Source organism: Marmota monax, unplaced genomic scaffold (assembly GCF_021218885.2).
Source record: "Marmota monax isolate L192 unplaced genomic scaffold, Marmota_monax_Labrador192_F-V1.1 WCK01_AAM20220418_F8-fsc00135, whole genome shotgun sequence".
NCBI classification, from domain to species: domain Eukaryota; kingdom Metazoa; phylum Chordata; class Mammalia; order Rodentia; family Sciuridae; genus Marmota; species Marmota monax.
Window position 1 is genome coordinate 3,970,811 of NW_026694339.1, and position 7,294 is coordinate 3,978,104.

The following is a 7,294-nucleotide window of genomic DNA, read 5'->3' on the forward strand; positions in this document are numbered from 1 at the left end:
CAACTCTTGCATTGAATAGGTGTGTGTGTGTGTGTGTGTGTGTGTGTGTGTGTGGTGTGTGCACGCGCCCTAGCCCCTTTTTCCCCAGTGGCTTTTAAAATCTTAACAGAATGTTGCCTTCCTGAGTTCTCTTTGTGAACCTTTTTCTTCCCAGATCCATTCCACTCCTCTTATATTGCATGGCTAGTATGCAGATTGGGTGGGCCCTAATTAGCAAAAGCCAGTCAGCATTCTTTCATCCCTTTTGGTGCAGTAATTGTTTGATTGTAAAGAAAAAAAAAAAAAAACTCCAGAAGTCTGTGACACATGGCTGACCTCCCTTCAGAAACCTTCCAGTGTGTCTCACAAAATCATCCCAGGGTTGTTACACAGCAATATGCCAAGCTGTCCAAATTTTATTTTTAAATTAGTCTCCAGACAGACCAGACCCACTCTTAACACAGGCTCAGTACTTGAGGGAGGCTAAGATTAGGTACGCAGAAACCTTCTCCAGTTCTTAACTGCATCATCCTCAAGTGCCTAGGTGGTAGGATGGTACATTGATTGCATGCAAGTATAGCAAAGGACTAAATTCAGGAGCTCCAACTTATACAATTCTGAATTTACTACTCAGTTTGCCTACTTAACATGATTTGGGACAAATCATTAAGCTCTCTAAGCCTCTGTTTCACATATCTGCAACAATGGAATACACTGTGTATCATGAATACAAGGTCTAACACATAGAAAACATTCAAAAAAGTTCACTGCTACTGTAATTATTATAAATATTAATTTTTATTTTTATTATTCTTATTATTCATCAGAATTAGCATTTTACTCAAATGACCAAATTCATTCAATTTTGTCACTGTTAGATATTAGCTGCATATGATTTCCATCTGTTTAATATACTGCCTTTGGGAATCTAAACTTTAATTTAGATAAAGGTCTATTTCCCTCTTTCATATAAAAATAAAATAAACAAGCAGATGCAAAACATATTTTTAATATCTTGGCTATTTGCTTTCTGATTTATGGTATCCAGTACTGTGCTTAAATTTTTTATTCCATTTCTTTTTTGTTAGCTAAAGTAGCAGATCTTCTTAAAATTTCCTTTAGTAATTACTTTTGATACTTACCAAGTCCAAGATACTAAGACACAGGCCCTATAAAGAAAATATCATCTCTACACAGTCAATAGATCCAGGTTTCAATGGGCTTAACCTGAAGCTCTGGTCTGTGAAGCACCTCAGTGTTATCTCCCAAGGGCCTTGGAGCTAATGAAACATGTTGCAATCCTAATATCTACTTAAGCAAATTGAATGTGACCATCCAGGAAAATTACTCTGTTGTCATAGTAACTCTTTTTACTACTTAGGTCAAGAAGGATAGGGGAAAAAAAAATTGGCAGCAAACTCTACAACCTAAAATAAAGTTGTGGGAGGTATGAAGCAGACACAAATGAGGGATTTAATTCAATATTCAAATGAGGAAAACACCTGAAATGCAATGTGTTCCCCATAAAAATTCTTCCTTAGCATTCTTAGAAGATTGGGGGTGTCTGAGCAATCGATGCACAGAATGTGAACCATCGAAGACCTCTTAGAAGGTCTAATTTGAGTCCATCGTTTTACAAATAAAAACAGAAACCCAGAGATGTAAAACAACTTACCCAAATTTATACCCAATTATCAGCCCACACAGAAGCAGAAACAAGATGTTACTGCTTTCTTTCCCTGAGCTTTTCTTATTCTACCCTTGGGACACAATGGTAAAAAAAAAATACCACTCAAAAGACCTTTTGGAGCCTATGCTATTATCTTATATTTTAATAGTTACAAAAGATTAACTCAATGCAGCAAGACAGAGACAGGTTAACCTCAAACTGGTTCCAGGACTGGACAGTTATCAAAAAAGTTAAAAAGATCTCATTCATCAGACATCAATTACATATCAATCAACTTTTCGGTAGGTACTCCGCTGGCTCCTGGAGATCACAGATGATTTGGTCAAAACACTTAGACCACTCACAGTGCTTATAAAAGTAGAACACCTTATGGTTATACGAAGAGCCAAAAGTCTGAAAAATCTCTGGCTTCAAGGGATTTATTTTCCATTTCACAAACCTTAGAACATATGGCAAAGTTATGGTACTAACTAGCAACAGCTGCAGCCCGATTTTAACTCTATGTTGCTTTCAAAGCCAAAAGGGGGCAGGAATTGCAAAACAAGCGCCAGTTGTCGTCAATGAAAAGGCAGATGCTAGCTAGTCAAAGAAAGAGAGCCCAAGAAATTGAGCAGGAACACAGCATGGTTCAAAACCAGGAAACTGGCTCCTTTATGCACAACATTTGTAAAATATATGTTTAGGTTAACATCTTTGAACCATGCTAATCTTGGCTAAATGCCAACTCATCATTTGATATACCAGATCAGGACCGGGTGTTATGGTCTTGTCCAACAATAATCCTTGTCTTTTCGTTTGTTTGTTTAACTTTTCTTTGTGGTTAGAGAGAATCCCTGGATTCCAACTGATTGCAGAAGACAGCTGTCTTGGTGATCATTCTCAGATCAGCATACCAAGACCAAGAGGCCATCTGAGGATAACCCAGTCTGAAGTCCATCAGTAACTGCAGGAGTAATTGTTAACAAAGAGACCTCATAGAGATATGGGAAATCAGTCTATATTAAATAAAAATGTCGTCCTGCCATGGTACCCTGCAGTGGATTCTGTTTCTCTAGTCACATAGTCAAATGGGCGTAAAATAGATGCAAATAAATGTTTATTGGGTGAGTAGATAGGTAAGTAGTTGGATAAGAACAATCATGGTTAAAAGTGATTGTGTTGATAATTTCTAAACACATGGACACATGCAGTCAGTCACTCACTTATAGAACAAATATTTTTTTGGTGGCTGTCAGGTGCCAGATTCTGTTCTACATGTTAGAGTTAGCAGCAGCAAAAATGTCAAAGCCCTGTCCATCATGGACCTTACATTCTAACGACAGGAGACAAAAAATTGACCAAAAGAAAAGTACCATGTGGTAAGAAATTCTATGGAAAAAAAAAACAGTGAGTATTACAGGATAATGAGAGTGGAGGCAATATCATAAATGACAAAGATGGCTTCTCTGAGAAGGTGATATCTGAACCCAGACCTCCAGGCAGAAGAAGGGTCCTGAGGAGAAAACAGGCTTAGAGTGTTTGAAAAACAGAAGTACAGTCAGTACGACTGAAGTAAGAGAAGGCCAGGGAAAGAGTGGTAGGTGATAAGGTTAAGGATTAGGCAGAGACCAGAGCACATGTCACTGTAGGGAACTTGAGATCTTCTATAATTGGCTAACCATTGGAGGTTTTTGAGGAGTTCAGTAAGGGGATCTGACATACATTTTAGAAACTTTACTCTGCTTTATGAAGAATAAACTCAGGAGAGATGGAGAGGGGTGAAGTAGAAATGTGGGAAGAGTTTATGATAATCCAGGCAAGGTGTCAATTTGTCAGGGACTTGGAAGTGGCAGTTCCAGGAGTAATAAATGGTCGGAGGAAAAACCAGCAGACCTGTTGATGGATTGGATACTAAACAAAGAAATAATTCAAATATCACTTCTGAGATTGGGAACTAAGCACAATTGAAGAAATTATGGGTCTTATTTCTGGGATGGGAAAGAGTGGGGGAGACTTTTTTGCAGATGAAATTGAGAAGCATTAAGTTTAAGAAGTGTGTTGAACCTGAGATGAGAGACCACCTTGGTGGCTACATGTATATCTGGAACTCAAGGGAATGGCAAGGTCTAAATATAGAAAACTGGGGGTCAAAAATGTATGGTTGGTAGTAACTATTGAAGCACTGCATTAAGGATTCTGAAGTAGTGTTAGTTCACTGAGAAAGAATGCTGAGATTGATTAGCAATAGAGTATCAATAACTTCAATAATTTGGGCATCTTAAACACAGAAAAAGGGATTATAAGTCAGAATTATGACTATGAAGTCATATAGCAATACATAACTCCAGGCAAATATTTTTATACAGCGAGATATAATCTAGGACCTCAGTAAGGGCATATTTATGTACTAAAAGGAGGAATCTACTACAGGCAAGATATAAATAACTATCATTCATTGAATGCTTAATTTTGGGGCCATTTACATTTTCACTTAATCCTTATGATGAGCTTGAAAAATAGGTATTACTTATCTTGATTTGTAGAAAATTAAATGAGAATTTTAGTGGCCAAGTTTAGGAAGCTAGGGAATGGTGTCACCAAAGTTCAAAATCAAGTCTAACCTGCAAATTGGTGCCACCACTCGGGAAAACAGTATGGATACTGCTTAGGGAACTTTGAATGGAACCATCATTTAACCCAGTTATCCCACTCCTCAGTATACACCCAAAGGACTTTAAAATCAGTGTAATACAGTGATGCAGCCACATCAATGTTTATAGCAATTCAACTTACAATAGCTGAGCTATGGAACCAGCTTAGGTATTCTTCAACAAAGGAATGAATAAAGAAAATGTGATTTTATATATATATAATGGAATATTACTCATCGATAAAAAAGAATGAAATATGGCATCTGCCAGTAAGTCGATGGAACTGAATATTATCATGCTAAGTGAAATAAGCCAGTCCCAAAAAAACCGAAGGCCAATTTTCTCTCTGATACATGCATGCTAACCCATGACAAGGGAGGGTTGGGAGGGGAAGAGTAGAAATCTATTGAATTAGACAAAGGGGAACAAAGGGAAGGGAGGAGGGAGGGGAATAGGAAGGTCACTAGAATTAATCACATAACATTCCTCGCCTTATATTTGAATACACATCCAGAGTTACTCCACATCATGTACAACCACAAGAATAGGATCCTAATTAGAATAAGTAATAAAAAGTAGCTGTTTATTACATAGGCCAAGAATCCACACTGGCTGACTTAGGTATCCAACCAGACAGTGAAATTCAAGTTGGCAGATATTAAACTTAGCATCCATGTATGTATAATATGCCTAAATACATTCTACTGTCATATATATCTAATAAGAACAAAATTAAAAATTTAAAAAATAAAGTCTAGCTTTAAAGTCCATGATGATTTCATTATATCATAGGAATCAGAATAAGGACCAAGTCAGAAAGAAACTGGACCAATATGTTTAAAGAAAACAACTGCAAATCAAAGCAATTGGGCCTTCCAGGAAGGGACACCCTATACCATTTTGATGATAGAGGCAAGGGAGGAGCACATGCTGAAAACTCATTTTTTGCTCTTTATTTCACTAGTATTATTAAACTCGGAAGTGCAGTGCAAGACCCGAGCAAGACTAAATCCAAGTTAGGTGGCTTCTGTATAAGAAAGCAAGGTGAGGACTCTTATACCTTTGTGAGGCAAGGACATTCTTCCAGAGTGAAAAGCATCAATTCCTTTAGCCATCTTTGCATCCAGAAACTTGTAAAGGGTTAAACATAAAGATGTTCACTCTTCTTCCCAATATCTCTCCAGGAAAACACTAGGAGTGCATTAACATCATTACATGGTGAGGCAACTTTTTATTACATAGGCCAAGAATCCACACTGGCTGACTTAGGTATCCAACCCGACATCGAAATTCAAGTTGGCAGATATTAAACTTAGCATCCAACATGTGCAAAATTCATCTGTAATTTCCAGATGAATAAGACATCCCTGCTACCCTCATGGAATTTAAGAAATGACAACATACACAAACACATACATACGTACACAAACACAGTTATGAGGTAGATTATAAATGTCATCAAGAGCTACAAATATTCTGTTCTCAGAGGGATTAAAAACATCATGTAAGAATTACGACATGTTCAATAGATTAGTTAGTTAAGTTGTTTGCTTTAAATTGACTAAGGCCAGAAAAAAAATAATCTGCATTAAAAACAAAAATCAGGGGGAAACTATGGACCAGTAAATCTTTGCTTTGAATGCCTTTTAAGGAACAAGGTCTGGGGTATAGGGAGATACTTCCATGTCCTCTTTGATGATTTTCTAGACTGAAAGATTTGATGGTATTTCAGAAGTAGATAAACCTATTTGAGAATTTGATAAAAGCTACAGATATTTGCTAAAAAAAATACACTTGAATCCTCAGGTAAGAAACCCCGAGTTAGACTGTTCCCTAATTCCTTCAAAAACTCCAATGAATGCCTTTCCAAGAAAAGTCACGTCTACCCACCTTCCCACTAGACCCCCATCTTACACCATAAGTCAATGCGACAAGCTTTAACTGAAACTAGGAATGGCTCTTCTGTTTGTTGAACTCACCCATGTCAAACCTCTGGAATGTTTAGTCTGATGGTACAGCACAAACTCAACTAAAGGGTACTGAGCCACTCCCTCCTTAGGAAGGCTCCCCAGTGAGTGAGGACAGTTCCACACTCTCCACAGAGGAGGAGGGAATAAATGCTTATTATGCGGCAGAAGCTTGCAAATTAAAATGACTCCAGAGATATTTAAACATTTGAAAGACTTCACAATCAAAATGTAGGCACACCATCATGCCCCTAACGTATATATGCTTTATGATGACAATTCTTTCAGTTTAGTAATTCAGGCTGTGCTACACTGGCTCTACTGCCTAGCAGAGATCATATGTAGATGGCATCATGTGACTAATGATATGAGTTAGATTATTCTCAATTTAATGGTTCCCAACAAGGTGGTTAGGCTTCACCAGACCTACTTAAGAGATGGCCAACTGTTAGCTTATGGTTTTACTTGTAGGTTTATTTTATTTAGCCAATAATTTTCTTTAAATCTTGGAATATTTTAATATTTTTAAGTCAGGATAGCAAACATAAAACTCCGGATTTCTTAAGGCTTTTCAAAAATTCTGGACATCAGACAAAAATGGGTCCACTGGTCATATTTCTACATGGTAATAATCGGTTTAAGTTGAATTATAATTGTCCCTTTGAGAAAACACATGGGCTCTACAGTTTGCCACAATCTTGCTAGCTTGCATCATATTGTATCTGATGTGCTTCATGCATTTCTAATTATCTGCCTGGCCCCTGAACACATGAGTTTTCACTCACTGATCTAGATACTACATAAATTATTAGAGAATAATAATACAGTATGTAAGCTGTGGAATCAAGCCTACCTGGATTTGAATCTTTACCATCTACTAGACAGATGAAATGTTTTACTTAATTTTTATGATCCTAGTTTTCTCACAGGTAAAATGTATCTAGGTTGTTTATCATGATGCTTATTATATTCTCATCTACAAATAGTTTTGAGGCACAATTCATTAATAACTTCAATTAATAATCACT